Source organism: Myotis daubentonii, chromosome 20 (genome assembly GCF_963259705.1).
Source record: "Myotis daubentonii chromosome 20, mMyoDau2.1, whole genome shotgun sequence".
Classification (NCBI taxonomy): Eukaryota; Metazoa; Chordata; class Mammalia; order Chiroptera; family Vespertilionidae; genus Myotis; species Myotis daubentonii.
This window is the reverse complement of record NC_081859.1, coordinates 15960984-15978688: the sequence shown is the minus strand read 5'-3', so window position 1 is coordinate 15978688 and position 17705 is coordinate 15960984. Positions and strand designations below refer to the sequence as shown.

Genomic DNA, 17705 nt, shown 5'->3' with positions numbered 1-17705 from the left:
TTTTGTGGAAGAGCCACACTCAAGGGGCCAAAGAGCCACATGTGGCTCACAAGCCACAGTTGGCCGACCACTGGCCTAGAGGGATGCTGGAGTGTCACAGGACCTCAGTGTTGGTGGAATGAATGAATGAATGAATGAATGAATGAATGAAGTCCAATCAATTAATATTGGTAAACAGGCTCTGGAATTGGTGTAAGGTCCACAACGCCACACCCACAGGCCCCCATCTGTGCACCCTTGTCTCTGGCCACTGCCTTGGGTCCCACCTGCCCAAGGACCCAGCTCTGGGGAAATCTGGATGCAGAACTGGGGTCTGTGCCTCAGTGGGCTGTGTGAACCCAGGGCCTTATATCAGAGAGCGATGCTCAGGCAAATGCCAGGCGTGGCTTCCTGTGTAAATACAGCCTCCACCGGGGCCACTGAGCCTGCTGAGTCTGGCTGACCCAGGGACATGGCTGTCTCCTTCCTCCTCTGTCTTCCTGTGCTGGGGCTCTCCTGGGGTCAGTGTCTGGGGACCTGGGGGTTCAGAACTGTGTTCACAGAGACGTGGACTGATTAACCTTGTTGCTTCCTTCTGTCCCAGGTGTCCTGTCCCAGGTGCAGCTGCAGGAGTCGGGCTCCTCGGTGGTGCAGCCCTCGCAGACCCTGTCCCTCACCTGTGCCATCTCTGGGGACAGTGTCTCCAGCAACAGTGCCACTTGGAACTGGGTCAGGCAGCCCCCAGGGAAAGGGCTCCAGTGGCTGGGAAGGATCTACTTCCGTTCCCAGTGGTACAGACAGTACGCGCCATCTCTCCAAAGTCGGTTAGTCATCGACCCAGACACGTCCAAGAACCAGTTTTCCCTGCAGCTGAGGTCTGTGACCATGGAGGACACAGCTGTGTATTACTGTGCAAGACACAGTGAGGGGAAGTCAGTGTGAGCCCAGACACAAACCTCCCTGAGGGAGACAGCAGGGCTGGGCTGAAGGGAGCATCGAGAACACCAGGGGGCGCTTAGGACCAGCACAGGGACCAGAACAGGAGCAGATGGAGAGTTAAGCAAAGACACAATTTATTGCTCCATCTTAAATTACCTTTACTTCAAAGCTCAGCAACAGAGCTGACAGAAGGCCTTTTCTCTGTCTGGTTTAAAGGAGTGTATTTATGATCATAAAAGGGGCTCTGTCTTTATTCTGACATAATCCAGGGACTGAAAGGAACCTCCCAGGGGCTCTGATCACACCTTCCTACCTGGGCAGTTCTGGGGGTGGGCCTGCCCCAGGCCTATATCTTCTTTACTAAAAGGCTCATCTTTCCCTTGAGCAACCCCGTCCATTGCTCCTGTGCATCTGGGTTGACTCACCTGTGACATCAGCATGACCACCCTCAGGAGAGCACCTCCTGGTAACTGTCCTGTCACCCAGTCCCCGCCTCCCTCTCTCCCATCTCCATGTCACCTTCCTCACCTTCCCGCCTTAACTTCAAGTGCACAAATGCAGCTACAAATGGTTATTCTCCAGAGCATTTGAGGTCTGGCTTCCCAACAGTTGTCATTATGGCTCCATTAAAAGCTTGTAAAATATTCTCTCCATGTTTGGACATTTCTTACATCAATATGTTGTCTTTTCTTCATTTATGACATACGTTCATAACTGCTTCTTCCCGGTGTGGAGAGGGAAGTGCACACAATTATTAAAAACCTGCGACCGCGCCAGGATGAGGTCTAAGGAGTTTCCGTGTGTTGGAGGGAAAACAAGTTTGCTGTAGGTTGTCATGGACGTCAGGTTCCCTTCCTTAGGAACGAGGCCTCCCCAGCTGTGCCCATCTCCCCTGTAACATGTTTCCAGGTTCCCCTGGGTGGGTGAAATGGCATAAAACCCACAACATACATGAACCACGTTGACGTAGTTGACATACGCATGTCCAAACCTGTGGAGAATTTTTAAGAGTTGATCTGAGCCAAACCTAGGACAGTGGCAAGGAAGCAAGATCTCGGATGCCCCTGACAATGCCAGGGTCACAGTTGCTCTCCCAGCTTCTCTGACACGTTTGGGATTGAGGAGGAGGAGGGAAGGCTGCATGGAGGTGGGAGGGGGCAGGCACGGGTTGGATCGCAGGCACTTACCAAGAGCGCTCTCCTGAGGGCGGTTAGGGCTTGTTTTAAAGGAGTGTTGACCTCCATGCTCAAGAACTATGGGCAGGACTGGCCTTAGACAAAGAGAAGCCTTTTACTAAAAAGGTAAGGCCTGGGGGTGACTCGCCCCACAACGGCCCAGTTAGGGGGTTCTGACCAGATCACCCTGAAAGGTGACTGTCAGTCCCTTGGCACGTGTCCACCTTGTTTCTTCCACAAAGTGCACAGTCGGTGGCATGTGGCACTTTTGCTGTGCTGTGTGGCCATCACCTCCTGTGCTCACTTCCACAGCATTTTGATTGCAGCCTGGCGAAGCCCAGCCCCCATTGCACACTGACTCCCACCCCCTCCTCCTCTCAGCCCAGAAAACCCCTCATCTCTGCGTTTCTTTTAAACCAGGACCCAGCGTCTCTGAACCAGCAGCCTGGGGAGGTGCGAGCTGGGTCTGATGCTGAGCAGAGAGCAGGGCTTTGGGACAAGGCGGCTACCCTGCACACCTCATCCATCAGCGCAGTGTGGGCGGCTGATGCAGTTCATGGATGAGCCTTGCTTAACGCAGGTGTGCAATGGGCTCATAATGTGTCCACAGGGCAGGTCTCCCCTCTCCGCACCAGGGCCATGGTTTCCCTCGGGAACCAGCACTTGGCCCCCTGGCTTTGGGGTAGGTGACCTCACTCAGAGCTGGGGTGGGCATGGTCTCCTCTTGGGGCAAAGCAAGTAGGGGGAGTGGGGGCCTCACCCCCAGCAAGTCCAGCTGAGCTGGCCTGGGCCTGTGCTGCATGGGGCAGAGGGAGAGGCTGTGGGACGGGGCTGCCCCCAGAAGAGGAGCTGAGGACTGACCTGCAGGTGGCCCCTCTGACACCGAGAAGAGGGGGGCTCACCGGCCCCCAAGGACGACTTGGTGCCTCAATTTCTACCCAGGGTTTTTCTTCCAAAAGCCAACATGTTCCTTTTTAATTTTTTTATTCTCATCCAAGAATATTTTTTCCATTGCTTTTCAGAGAGAGAGTGAAAAGAAAGGGTGTGGAGAGAGAAACATCGATATGAGAGAGGCGCATGGATTAGTTGCCTCCCCACTGCCCCTGAGCAGAGGCAACCCAGGTATATTCCCTTGACCAGGAATTGAACCCGAGACTTTTGGTTCCTTTACCGATGCTCCAACCACTGAGCAGCACCAGCAAGGGCTCCTTTTGTGAATGATGGAACTTCTCCCAATTTGAAAGGCTGGGAAACAGGACTTTTGCACATGGACAGCAGAGAAGTTGAGTGAATTGTGTGATTTCAGGAAGGTAGCTGCGTGCTTGGCACAAGGACAGCAGTTTTGAGACGGAGGCTGCGGCCACAGCGTCCAGCTCAGCGTCTCCTGCCTCATCACACATTCACGGGAGAGGTTTATGGAAGAGCTGATTGTGGGAAATAATGGAGACAATTTTTAGTCTCAAAATAAATGCATCATTCCAATACAAGTTCTCATTCCCAAACCCCAGAAAGGCAACATGGCCCAGGGAGGGTGAAGGAGAGCGAGAGGAAGCCCCATCCGCAGTACCTACTGGGGCAGCACCCCTGGGTCCTCATCAAAACCCCAAGGATAGAGGACTCTCAATCCTGGAGCTGCCCCCAAAGGAATAGGGTCAGTGTGACTGGGTCTCAGGAAAGGAGGAGGGAGGGTGGGTTGCCAGAAGCCGGTCCATCCTTGCTGCTGACACAGTCGCTGCAGGGAAGAAACATCTGCACAGCATATGTTTCAAGGGACCTGACGTATATGGCATACTGTTCTTAATATGTTTGCTCCCCTTCTTAGCGCTATGTGTTCTAACCTGGGTCACCTCTCTGAGAAAGGTTGTTTCCCCAGGTGGAGATTTTTCCCTGGAGTTAGGGATTAACAGGACTAAGGAAAGGAATAAATCAGTAAGACCCCTTAACTAAGTGCCAGGCAGGTATTTAATCACCTTAACTATAAACAATCACACTTAAGTTACATAATCTTTACTTAGGATAATCTCCTTCAGTTACTTCCTTGTAGCTTAACAGAGCAGTAGAGTAGTGACCTTGGAATGGAGATAACAAACTTCCTAAAAGTTTGGAATAGAATGGATAGGATTAAAATCAAATGGTATAAATACAGATGTAACAGGAGACTAAAGAGAGAACTTGGCTGGAGAACCTGGCTAGGCTGCTGATCAATTGAATGCTGTCTCCGTGTCATTCCTTCTTGCTGACTCCGTCCACACCTTTGGGAACCCCTGGACCTGCTGGGGTTGACCCCAACAGTGGGTCAAAATGGGACCCCTTGTGGCCAGCATTCTTGAGTCCTTTTCCATCCGGGGTCACCCCTAGGATGACAAGGTCAGGCATGCAGCCCAGGGTCAGAGCTGCACCCTTATATCCAGACCCCATGCAAATGGAGCTCACCTGCTCATAAAAGAGGGCCCTTCCCGGCATGTTGGGGAGACACCCAGAACCCACGTGCCTGACACAGGACCCCAGCGGCTCCACCATGGACTTGGTGCCAAGCTGCGTTTTCCTCCTGATCATTTTTCAAGGTCATGTTCAGGAGTGGGGAGGGCTGAGACCTGTGCCTGTGCCTGTTTGTGCTTCCATGTGATACTCAGTCCACCTTGTGTCTCTGTGTTTGCAGGTGTCCAGTGTGAGGTGCAGCTGCTGGAGTCTGGGGGAGGCTTGGTGCAGCCTGGAGGGTCTCTGAGACTCTCCTGTGCAGCCTCTGGATTCACCTTCAGTGACTACTGGATGGGCTGGGTCCTCCAGGCTCCAAGGAAGGGGCTGGAGTGGGTCTCATTCATTACTGATTATGGTGGTAGCATATACTATGCCAACTCTGTGAAGGGCCGATTCACCATCTCCAGGGACAATGCCAAGAACATGCTGTATCTGCAAATGAACAGCCTGACAGCTGAGGACACTGCCATGTATTACTGTGCAAGAGAGACAGTGAGGGGAAGTCTGTGTGAGCCCAGACACAAACCTCCCTGAGGGAGACAGCAGGGCTGGGCTGCAGGGGGCGCTCAGGACACCAAGGGACACTCAGAACTACTGGACTGACTAAACTCAGGACTCACTAAACTCAAGAATGCAGCCCCAAAGACATGTGCAGGGATTGGCCAAAGAGGGGTTTCATTTACTAGTTTGTTTCCTCTTCATCATAAAAAATAAAATAGCCCTGGCTGGTTTGCTCAGTGGATAGAGCGTTGGCCTGCAACCTGAAGGGTCCCAGGTTTGATTACAGTCAAGGGCATGTTCCTTGGTTGCAACGGCCTCCCCAGCCCGGGGCCTGGTCAGGGCTGGTGCAGGAGGCAACCAGTCTATGTGTTTCTCTCACATTGATGTTTCTCGCTGTCTTTCCCTCTCTCTTGCACTCTCTCTAAAAAATCAATGGAGAAATATCCTCGAGTGAGGATTTTAAAAATGTATATTAATAAAAGGCCCGTGGCCGTCACACCATCACATTGTCATGACGAAACGAGCCTCGGCTCTCGCGGGCAGGGCGGGGCATCGAGCTACTAGGGGCGGAGGGCTATAAGCCGCGGAGGGAGGGGCGATGGGCGGGGCGTCCAGCTGAGGCAAGCAGAAGAGCGCTACTCATGCACGATTTCGATTTCGTGCGCACTGGGCCTCTAGTAAATAAATAAAAATAAATTAATGAATCTCTGGAGCTGTTTAACCTGTTGCCACTGACAGGATGTTCCTTGGATCCAGGCCTCAAAGAGCAGCGTGTTTCCACTCTGCAGTGACAGGCATGGCCAGGAGGCGCTGCTCTCAGAACCAGCAGACCCACTGTGTCCTCACCCACTCTGTCCTCACCCACTGTGTCCTCACCCACCGTGATCTCACCCACTGTGTCCTCACCCACTATGTTCATACCCACTGTGTCCTCACCCACTGGTGTCTCACCCACTGTGACCTCACTCACTGTTTCCTCACCTGCTGTGTCCTCACCCACTGTGTCATCACCCACTGTGTCCTCACCCACTGGTGCCTCACCCACTGTGTCCTCACCCACTGGTGCCTCACCCACTGGTGCCTCACCCACTGTGTCCTCACCCACTGTGTCCTCACCCACTGGTGCCTCACCCACTGTGTCCTCACCAACTGGTGCCTCACCCACTGTCCTCACCAACTGGTGCCTCACCCACTGTGTCCTCACCCACTGTGTCCTCACCAACTGGTGCCTCACCCACTGTGTCCTCACCCACTGTGTCCTCACCAACTGGTGCCTCACCCACTGGTGCCTCACCCACTGTGTCCTCACCCACTGTGTCCTCACCAACTGGTGCCTCACCCACTGTGTCCTCACCAACTGGTGTCTCACCCACTGGTGCCTCACCCACTGTGTCCTCACCCACTGTGTCCTCACCCACTGTGACCTCACCCACTGTGTCCTCACCCACTGTGACCTAACCCACTGTGACCTCACCCACTGTGTCCTCACCCACTGTGTCCTCACCCACTGTGACCATACCCACTGTGTTCACACCCACTTTGTCCTCACCCACTGTGGCCTCACCCACTGTGTCCTCACCCACTGTGACCTCACCCACTGTGACCTTACCCAATGGGGCCTCACCCACTGTGACCTCACCCACTGTGACCTTACCCAATGGGGCCTCACACACTGTGTCATCACCCACTGTGGCACCACCAGCTGGCGGGCTCCTGCGTCATCCTCCCCTTTCTCTCAGTCTTACTGCCTGGTCCCCACGCCCACTTGATCCAGCCCGTGGTCGCCCAGGAGGGGCAGGGAGGTCTGGGCTCTCAGGGTTCCCTCCAGTTGTGTCTCCAGAGCCCTGGTCAAGCCTGAGAGGAAGACAGTTCCACTCCTGGCCAGGAAGGAGGCATAAAGGAGCCTGAGGGGGTCCTCTCACTAAGAATTCATCGGAGGGAAGGAAGCAGAGAATCACTGATTCGCTGTTACCTGCACACTCCCTACTGGGAATCAGGCCCACAACCTGGGAAAGTGCACTAGACCGGAATCAAAACCGGAACCCTTCAGTCCGCAGGCCAATGCTCTAGCCACTGAGCCCAACTGGCCAGGGCTCAGACCACCTCTTGCTTGTCTCCAGCCACTTGGCTTTACTCCTTGGCAGGGACATGCCAGGAGCACTGAGCTCAGCATGGCGATGTAGAGGGCTGGCCCAGCAGCCCACCTGGACAGTGTCACGTGGGGGAGGGAGACCTGTGCAATCTCCTGGTCTGAGGCCCTGTAGCTCTTATAGAACTTGTTCATTCAGGAAAGCATGGCTTGTCCCTAGAAGGATGAATGACAGTGGATCAATAGTCCAATTTCCAAATTATATACCAGGATGAGCCTCCAAAAATGGAATAAGCAAAATACATCTTAGGTGGCATGCATGTCGTTGGTGACATGTCATGTAACATGGCCATTCTGTGCTGCATGCCTGTCATAGCTGACACATGTCATAAATGATGGGCATGTCCTATGTAGCCTATGTTTTAAATGACATATATGTCATGGTATGTTTTAGCATGTTACAAACAACGCTCTAGGAGGACATTGTTCCTGACTTAGCGGGACCACACGTAAGCAATCTTGGGAGGCTACTGTGTGTTAGACACAGAGGCTGCCTGTGCTGCTCTGCTTTGGAGGTGCTCACTGTGTGAGCTGCCAGAGGACAGGGTCCTGTTTCCGCCTCTTTCTAGGAGGGAAAGGGCCGCTCTCAGCATCGGTGGGAATTACCAAGCCCACCGTCCAATGTTCTCATCCAGGTGCCTCTCCACCCGAAGAGCATGAAGGTTCTGAACGTCCCACATCTTCAAGGTACTGGGCCTTTCTCCACTTTCTCTTTTGTTTGTTTTTGATCCTGGATCATCCAGGAGGACATTCGTCACAACCTTCCCTAGAGGAGGAGGTGGGCAGAGAGAGATGGGACCCAGCAAGGCAGGGGCTGGGGGGAGAGGGGGTGTTGGGAGCACAGGGAAGCAGAGAGAGGTGCTCCCACCACGTAGAAATCAAGGAAGGGGCCTGAACCCAGGGATGTGGGGCGGCTCTGGGAGCTGGAAAGGACGGGAGCAGACCCCCCAGGCTCCAGGGGGCCTCCAGATCTTCCTCTCGGGGTCAGACACCTCTTTCAGGCTCAGACATGCCCCCACCCTGTTCCCTTGGGCAAGAGGCCCCCAGAAGCTGATGGGGTCTTGGTTCTAAGCAGAGCTGGCACCTGGGGCTGCCTGAGCCTGGGAGAAGCTCCTGGAGTTGCCTCCAGTTCCCTATTCCTCTGTTTCTCTGAGATGGAAGGTTCTGGAAACACCAACTCCAGCATGGCTCCAGAAGTGAAAGCACTGAGGGTGAGTGGGAGGAGGGCTGTCCATATGGGAGTGCGCAGGGGAGTGTCTGGAAGGGTCTCACTGCCCCAAAGCAGTCCCCAAGACCTGGAGGCTCCGCTGGCCCCACCACGGCCATGGCCACAGCCACAGCCACGGCCACAGCCACAGCCACGGCCACAGCCACAGCCACGGCACCTCCTCCTGGGCCCTGGGCCCGCGTGGCCCACCATGGCATGGCCCTCTCTGGCCCTGCAGCATGGCCCCTGTGGAGCTGCGCGCACTCTGGGGCCAGGTCAGAGCCGGGCCCCATGAGGCAGCAGATGTAAGAAGCAGGCGGCTCTCAGTGCTGGACAGCATGGCCAGGGCCAGCTGAAGAGGAAGGGGGTGGGGACCCCCTCCACAACTCTAAGGGATTTGGAACGTCGGCCGTGCTCTCGGAAGTGCCATCTGCCCCTGAACCTCCCCTGGGATGTGGGCCTGGCTGGGCAGAGTGAGCGCCGGGCCTAAGCCTCAGCACAGCATAGAGGGCGGGGACCTGCAGGCCCCAGGGCTGTGGGAGACGTGTTTTGTCCACCCTGGTGGGGAGAACCGGTGATGGAGAGGGTCCGGCGTGAGTGGCCCCCAGACCAGGGCCAGGCCCCTGAGCGCTGCCTTGTCACCTCATCCCCAACAGAGACCAGAAAGGCCAGGAGAGCTGACAGAGGGCGGGGCTATTTGACCCAAAGGAAATGAGCCTCAGACCCTCCTGGGGGACCCCTATGGGGCCGGTGGCAGACACCGGTCGGAGGAGGACTGCTCCACACAGGAGTGTGCAAGGGAGGGTCTGGAAGGGGTGTCACTGCCCCAAACCGGTCCCCAAACCCAGAGGCTCCTCTGGCCCCGCCACGGGCATGACACCTCGGGCACAGCCAGCCTCCCCATCACAGACACCAACCGGGTCACGGCCACCAGCCTGCACTGGGCTGGGGGCTGCCAGCATCGGCTGGAGGGTATGACATGTCCTCATCCGGCCACAGCCAGGAGGAGATGCCAGGATGGGCCCCACCGCCCAGTGCAGGGCAGAGGCCACAGTCAAGGCCACTGGGGGGGGGGGGGGCCTCGAGAGCAGAAACGCTGCAGCCGGTGAGGCCGGCTCTGAGCCCTCCTGAGCTCTGAATACCCCACAGATCCCCCTGTGACCCCAAGATGACCCAAGGAGATGAGGGGAGAAGTCAGCTTTCCCCAGACCGCCAGGGTGGCCTCAACAGGGAGCCCGTCGCAGGGCAGGAGGCAGCCAATCAATGATTCTCTGTCATCATTGAATATTTCTATCTCTTCCTTCTTCTCTGAAATCAATAAAAATATTAATAACAGCAACATAATAATAATGGCCCCCAGAGGTGAGGACCAGATGAAATGCTGCACATCAGCCCACCAAAATCTCTGGCCACACCCAGTGCACATGAACCATTCTCATTAAATCTCTGCCACCACCTTGCTCTGCCCTGAGCATCCTTCACCCACGTCTTCAAGCTGGGGGTGCCTTCCCCCTCGGTCTCTTGGGCAAAGGCTCCCAGGCCACCAGCCAGCATTCAGGCAGCGACTCCTGTGTGCAGGGACGTCGCCTCAGACAGCTCATGCTGTTGGATTCCCAGTCAAGCACAGGTGCCCGGGTTGCAGGCTCGATCTGGGCTGGGCTGGGTGTGCACAGGAGGTGGTCAATCAGTGTGTCCCTCTCACATAGATGTCTCTCTCTCCTCCTCCTCCTCCCTCCCTTCCACTCTGTCTGAAAATCAATGGGAAAAAATCCTGGGTGAGGATTTAAAAAAAGGAAGTCTGAAAATGAACATGCCCCTTAAAGGCCCGGGGGCAGTCACTGTGCGGAAGGCTGACCTGGACCGCACAGCACAGCGAATGCGGAGCCCCCCACCCTACCCCCGCCCCCATTGACCACAGGTGGGCGGAGCCTTCCCCAGCCCTTCCGCAGCCGCCCTTGGCCTGAGGGGTGCACCCAGCCCTAGTTCACCCACCCTGAAGGCTGGGCACGTCTGAGCTCTGGAATCGTGGCCCACGGGGCAGAGGGGCCCAGGCTCCAGCTCCAGGGTGAAGGCTGTCTGCGCGCACCGGGTGCCCGCGCTGGGGAGGAAGGCACCCTCCCCCAAGCCAGGAGTGAAGGGATCCAGGAAGGCTGATCTCCGGAGACACCCAGACCACCCTGTGGTGCCCACGCAACCTGAGAGGCAGGTGAGGTGAGGTGGGGAGCCTGCCAGGTGCCCCCAGATGGGAGACCTCGGGGTTAGTCACCGTCCCAGGCCCCAGACGACTGGGAATACAAGCCAACCCCCCCCCCCCCCCCCCCAGCCTCAGCAGGTCAGGGACCGGGAGTGGGGACTGATGCCGGGCCCTCGCTGGCCGCGCTGGAGACAGGAGGTTCCAACAGGGGCCAGAGAGCAAATTGGAAACCTCGGGGGCACCAGGCGGGGTGGCACACAGCGGGCGGGGTCGCAGCTGCCAGGCGGCCTGCCAGGGAGGACAACGCTGCTCCGGTTGGTCGCAGGCTCCTCTCCCCCAGCCAGGGCTCAGCGTCCAGCACGCAGGCGGCCTGTGCAGAGCCGCCTCCTGACCCCGGAGGTTTGGGTCAGACCAGCCCCAGTCACCCCCCTGGAAACAGGATCTGACCGGGCGGAGCCGCCCACCCAGGGGCGGGGATTGTGTAAGGACCCGTAGCTGTGACCATGACAACTGTGGGAGTGACACACCCAGCGCTGGAGGCGGGCGTGCTGCCTCGGCCTCGGATTGTGATAGGAGAGGACGGAGCCGCTGGGCCGCTCAGGGGGCAATGCCATCCCTGCGGAGCCCAGGAGGCGGCTGGGGACCGGGCAGGAGACATCCCCTGCCGCTGACTCAAACCTCCACGCTGCAGATGCTGCTTCTGTAACGAGATGTTTCAAAATTGAGGTAAATGTACTTTTAAAACTGACCACCAGGCGGTGCTGGAACCACACCAGGTCCTGGGCCTGTGGTTCCTTTCCTGCCCCGCCCCCCCCCCCCCTAGCCCCCACACCCGCCACCTCGGGCGACCTGGGCAGGGTCCCAGGGCAGGCTCCACCCCCTGAGACTAAAGAGCAAAGGCACCCACGTGGGCCCCTGGGACCTGGGACGTGGCCACCGAGGTTCAGAGGAGGGAGGGGTTCAGAGGACTGAAGACCCACGGCAAGGGGGGAAGAGGGGACACCCGGCAAGGCCACGGCAAAGGGCTGGCCCTGGGCTCCAGAATCTCATGTGGGACTTGAGGGCGATGAACGCCAACGCCCTCCTGGGGTGCCCCCTAGACCAGCAGATGCTGCTGAGGGGCTCAGATTGGGACTAGAAACAGGCAGGTGTCCCTTCTGCAGAGGCCAGGCCACAGAGGGGCTTAGAGGATCAGGCCGCGCTTCAGGCCTGGGGCCCACGGGCTCGGGAGGCCACATGTCCCAGGAAGGAGGCCTGTGCCACCACAGCCAGCAGCACCAGGTGGTGGAGCAGGCCTCCCTGCACCTGGGCCTCCCTGCACCTGGGCTCACCTGGGCCTCCCTGCTCTGCTCCAAGTCCTGCTGGGCAGACAGAATTGAAGCTGCATTGCAGATGGGCCGGCCTCGGGAGGGGAATCACCCAGGTCTCCATCACCAGGATGTGTGACTCCAGGCAGGATAAGCGGGGACAGCGCCTGCCCAGGCGGAGGGGAAGGGAGATGGCCAGGGAGAGGCTGGAAGGAGGGTCCAGGTGAAGCGAGGCTGGGCCCTCTTTTCCGATGTCCCCAGGGTCAGTGAGCACAATTCGAACCCAGAGTCGCAGGGTCGGCAGCAGTGGGAGCCAATTCCCAACTGGGGATCACCCACCGGCCCCAGGAGGCCCAAAGGCCCCACAGTCACCCCTACAGAGATCGGGGGCAATTGATCAACCAGAGGCCTTCACAATGGGGTTGGGTTCCAAAGTGGGCCTGGACAGCAGGCTGAGGCGGCCGTGCCCTGCCAAGGAGCCTCGAGACAGAGCCGGACAGGGTCCCGTCCACCAGCCGGGCAAGGCCTCCCAGGGGCCCCAGCCCTGCACCCACCCACAGACTCCCTGGGGCCTGCCTCGAGCCACGGGCCATCACAGGATTCCAGGGTCCCCGGGCGGGAGGGAGAGGATGGGGGCTACGCTTACTGCTCTGGGTTTAGTTGTTACAGCCACAGTGTCACCGTGCCCATCAAAACCCCCGCTGGAGCCCCTTTCCCCAGCTGCCGGTAAGGTGCTCAGTTCTTCTGGGGAAGCTAAGGGGTGAGGCCCTCACTTCATCAGGCGACTAGCACCACTCCCGGCCGCGCTCGCCCAGGCGCGTTCGCCCAGCACTCACCCTCACCACGTCCTCTCCTCCTCTCGGAGCTCGCCCGCATCTGCTCGGCCCTTATCCTGCACGAGGATGAAATGAGGTGCCCGAGGATAAGATCAACGCCCTCATTAAAGCAGCTGGTGCAAATGTTGAACCTTCCTGGCCAGCCTTGTTTGCAAAGGCTCTGGCCAATGTCAACATGGGGAGTCTCATCTGCCATGTGGGGGCTGGTGGACCTGCCCCTGCAGCCAGTGCTGCACCAGCAGGAGGTCCCGCCCCCTCCACCGCTGCTGCCCAGCTGAGGAGAAGAAAGTGGAAGCAAAGAAAGAAGAATCTGAGGAGTCTGATCATGACATGGGCTTTGGTCTTTTTGACTAAACTAGCTCTTTTGTAACACATTCAATAAAAGCTGACCCGTTGCAAAAACAAAAACCCCGCTGGAGCCGAGCGGGCCCTGCCCTCTGCCCGCAGTGGCACCACCCCTGGATTTTGAATGGGGCCCCATCACCATGGGCATGGTGGTACCACAGCGGTGCAGCCCGAAGCACAAACCCTCGGGGCCGCAGACTCAATGAGCACCCCCCTCAGCGTCCCCCACAGGGGCCTGTCCCACCAGCTCCAGGGACTGTGAAACCCATGGTCCCCGTGCGGACGGGCCCACCAGACACCTGGGCCAGGGCCTCCCGCAGGGCAGGGCCTCCGACCACACACGGGAGCTTTTTGCCAAGGCCCCTCCCACTGTGCGACCACAGCTACCACAGTGACAGACCTGCTACCACAAACCCAGCCACACTGCCAGGACCTCAGGCTGCCAGGGGCTGCTCCCAGGGTCCTAGCCCTGACCCTACACCTCCAGGTCTACTTCCAGCAGCTCAGCCCATGAGCCCGGCGCCCACCTGCTGCCAGGACCTCAGGGGGGCTCTGAGTGGCTTCCCAGACCCCACAGGCAGGTGCCTGGCAAGTTCAACACCAGCAGGAAGGTCAGAGCCACACTGGGCAGACCGTCTGAGCTCAGGCTCCCAACAGGCAGGGACCCAGGCACCCTCAGGGAGGCTGAGGGAGAGCTGAGCCTGCATGCGGCTCTGTGGCAGGCAGCTCACCCCTGAGCCAGGAGACAGGGCTCTGGGTGGGAGCACCTCCCAGACTCTGGGATCCTGAGCAGCGGGTCCCCTCCTGGCATGGCCTGAGGGGTCCCAGGGCCTGTCCCCCGGGAGCGGGGCTGCCTGCCAGGTTCTTGGCCTCCATGTGTCTCAGGCACCAGGTTGAAGTCCAACCGCAGGGACTGGCCTCCAGGGAAAGCTCTTCCCCTGGGAGGAGCTGGCCACCCCACCCAGCGGCAGGGGCACCCACTCTGCCCGTCTCAGCTGGGCTGCAGGTTCCTGGTGGAGGACACCGTCCAGGGCCTGGCCGTGTCCTCAGCCCCAGGGCCGCCCCCACTCTGGCTGCACAGCTCGGGCTCCTGGCTGCCCATGCTCCCTCTGCACACTCGGACCCTGTCCACATCCAGGCTTCTGGCCCAGGGGCAGCCCACCAGTGGGCCTTCCTGGGAGGGTGGCTTTGGACAGTAAGATGTGACCGAGGGGTTATCATCATGTCCACTCCATGCTGTACAGATGTGGCAGCAGAGCTGAAGCTAAAACCTTCCAGAAGGGTAGCCTGGGTCAGACACAGCACCCCCTCGAAGGCCCAGCTGCTGGCCCCAGGGCAGCAGCTCAGGACAGGGGCCGTGGGAACAGCTCCCCCGGCCAGGCCGGTCTGGGAGCTGAGACCTTCCTGCCCAGCCTCTGCCTCCCTCCTCCCCAGCCATTGTCCCACCCTGGTCCCCTGCTCTAGACTGAAACCTGCCCTCCAGTGCTCCCCAATGGGGCAGACAGGGGCCCAGGCAAGCTCTTGGGGTAGCCTAGCTCCTCATGTAACAGGCAGAGGGTCCCCCATCCAAAGACCCACAGACCCTGGACCCTGAACCCTAGACCCTGGACATCAGGGGCAGACTAGATGCCCACCTGAGCCCCGAGCTCAGCCCAGAACCCCATAGGCAGGTCTCAGCAGCCAGGCTTGGTCACTAGTCACCATTCCCAACCTGGGTTAGCAGCATGAGCCCCGCCAGTGCAGCACACCCCGAATCTCCACATTTAGCCTGCCCATTTCCCCAGGATCGAGGCCTGAGTAGACCCAGGCGTCCTGAGCACTCCTCCCCCATCCCAGCCCACTTCGGGGTCTGCAGACCTGTCCCAGTTACTGGGAACCCGTCTGGGTCCCAGGGCAGCTCCCACCTCCACAGCAGCCCTGGTGGCACCTGGCACGTTGGCCTCACCTCCGGGCCCTGATTATTGTCACAGGGTCACAGGGTGCCAGACAGTGGTCTCAACAGTTACCACTCAGCAACAACCAGGGCCAGCTCAGCCCTACCCAGGTGCCCCAGCACCCTCAGGCTCACTCTGATCCCAGGCCTGGCAGCTCACCCCTTTGAGTCTGGGGGTCCCTGAGGCCACGGTCCTCTGACGTCTGGTCCTTGGAGGGATGGGCTCCCTCAAATCAGAGGTCTCTGCTCCAGTGGGGGACCCAGGGCTGACTCATCTAAATGGCCCCACAGAAATCACCAGCTGCTGGGGCCAGGCACTGTCCAGTGTGGCAGAAGGGCAGTGCCGGGAGGGGCAGTGCCGGGAGGGGCAGGGCGGACGAAACGGGGGGGGGGGGGCACAGACCTGGCTCACACAGATGAAGGCTGAGGGGCCAGCATCTGCCAGCTCAAGGCAGGGCTCAGGGTCAGTGCGTGGCCTGATCCTGACCACGGAGGGAGCCCAGGGATGGTGCTGGGCTCAGGCCTCTTGCAAGTTAACCACTGTCCTTCTGTCAGCCCACCCTCACAGTGGAGACACAGAGGCACAGAGCAGGCCAGCAGAGGCTGGGAGCCCAGGCAGCAGCCCAAAACCCTCTGCCTGCTCAGCACCCTGTCCACCAGGCCCCAGGGACCCTCTGCCTGCCCAAGCACTCTGTACCCCAGGCCCCAGAGGCACCCTACCCACCAGGCCTCAGGGACCCTCTGCCTACTGGGCACCCTGCCCACCAGGCCCAGGGACCCTCTGCCTACTGGGCACCCTACCCACCAGGCCTCAGGGACCCTCTGCCTACTGGGCACCCTGCCCATCAGGCCCTAGGGACACTCTATCTGCCCAGAGCTATGCCCACCAGGGCCCTGGGACCCCCTGTCTGCCTGACTCCATGCTCACCAGGCCCAGAGACTCTCTGCCTGCCCAGGCACACTGTCCACCAGGCCCCAGAGTCACTCTGCCCAGCAGGCCCCATGGACACTCTGCCTGCTTGGGCACTCTGCTCACCAGGCTCCAGGGACCCTTTGTCTTCCCAGGCACCCTGCCCACCAGCCCCCAGGGACCCTCTGTCTTCCCAGCAGCCTGCCCACCAGGCCCAGGAATTCTCTCCCTGCTCAGGCACCCTGCCCACCAGTCCCCAGAATCCCTCTGTCTGACCCGCACTTTGCCCACCAGGCCCTAAGGACTCTCTGCCTGCCCAGGCATCCTGACCATTGGGCCCCAGGGACACTCTGTCTGCCAGGCATCTGCCCACCAGGCCCCAGGGACCCTATGTCTGCCCAGGCACCCTGCCCACCAGGCCCAGGGAACCTCTGTCTGTCCAGCACCCTGCCCACCAAGCCACAGGGACACTCTGCCCAGGCACCCTACCCACCAGGCCTCAAGAACCCTCTGCCTGGTGGGCAGCCTGCCCACCTGGTCCCAGGGACACTCTGTGTTCCCAGACACCCTGACCATTGGACTCTGGGACCCTCTGTCTGCCCAGGCTCTCTGTCCACCAGGCCCCAGGGACACTCTGCCTCGCTGGGCACCCTGCCCGCCAGGCCCTATGGAGGCTCTGTCTGCCTAACACCCTGCCTGCCAGGCCCTATGGAGGCTCTGTCTGCCTAACACCCTGCCCGCCAGGCCCTATGGACGCTCTGTCTGCCTAACACCCTGCCCGCCAGGCCCTATGGACGCTCTGTCTGCCTAACACCCTGCCTGCCAGGCCCCAGGGTGCCTCTTCCTGCCCAGCACCATGCCCACCGTCCCAGGGACCCTCTGTCTGCCCAGGCACCCTGCCCCCAGGGCCCTAGGGACCCTCTTCTGAAGTTGAGTTTGCTGATGAAGCTCAGGGCCTCGGGGCACCCAGAGGCCCCTCAGCACAGCCCACCCCCAGCCCTCTCTGCAGCTCAGCTCGCAGAGGCAACGCTTACCTTGGCTTGTCCCTGGGAGGACGGCTGGAGGGGTCGTGACCTCGGCCAGAACCTGGAGGCAGCTGTGAGGTGTGTGCCTCCAGCCGAGGCCCTGGGACAGGCCATATTGTCCAGGCCTCTGTCACTGTGGGTATTGGAGTAGCTCCCACAGTGACTCAGCCTGTGCTCAGAACCCACCCACCGCCCGCCGGCACACTGCCCTGCTCGGGGCCAGGCCGCCCCTCCTGCCGTCCTCCCACCTGTCATAGGAGGCTGGTGACCTCCCAGTGGGCTCTGAGCCAACACAGGGAAGCTGCAGGGAGAGAGGCCACCGCCACCTCCCTGGTGTCCAGTACCAGTGCCCTGGGCAGGCTGACCGGGCCTCAATGTGTCCAACCCTCCTGCCCAGGCTCTGCCCGGGAGGCCCCCCTCAAAGCCCACTCCCAATCCAGAGGCCAGGGCACAGGACGAAGCTCGGCCCCATGGGAGGCCCTCCCAGCCCACGGCTTCAGGCCTGGACTCATGGACAGGGAGCCCTCCCCAGAGCCCAGTCTCGCCTCCTTCCCCCCACCACCCACCCCTCCTCTTTCCACTTTACAGGGACAGGGATGTTCCAGATCCCTCAGTGGGAAGGGGGTGCAGAGGGTCTGGAGCTGAGCTGGTCCCCCAAGAGCACCATGACCTAACCCACTTTCCCACCAACCTCAGGGCACTGTCCCAGCTCTCAAGTCCCAGCTCC

The 17705-nt window shown here is 59.6% G+C and overlaps 1 pseudogene and 1 gene segment (V, D, J or C); both read left to right on the top strand.

Moving 5' to 3' along the window:
- LOC132222417 (immunoglobulin heavy constant mu-like) overlaps positions 1-17705 on the top strand; it is a 47220-nt gene that overhangs the window by 5778 nt on the left and 23737 nt on the right.
- LOC132222627 (large ribosomal subunit protein P1-like) lies at positions 11859-14092 on the top strand (annotated as a pseudogene).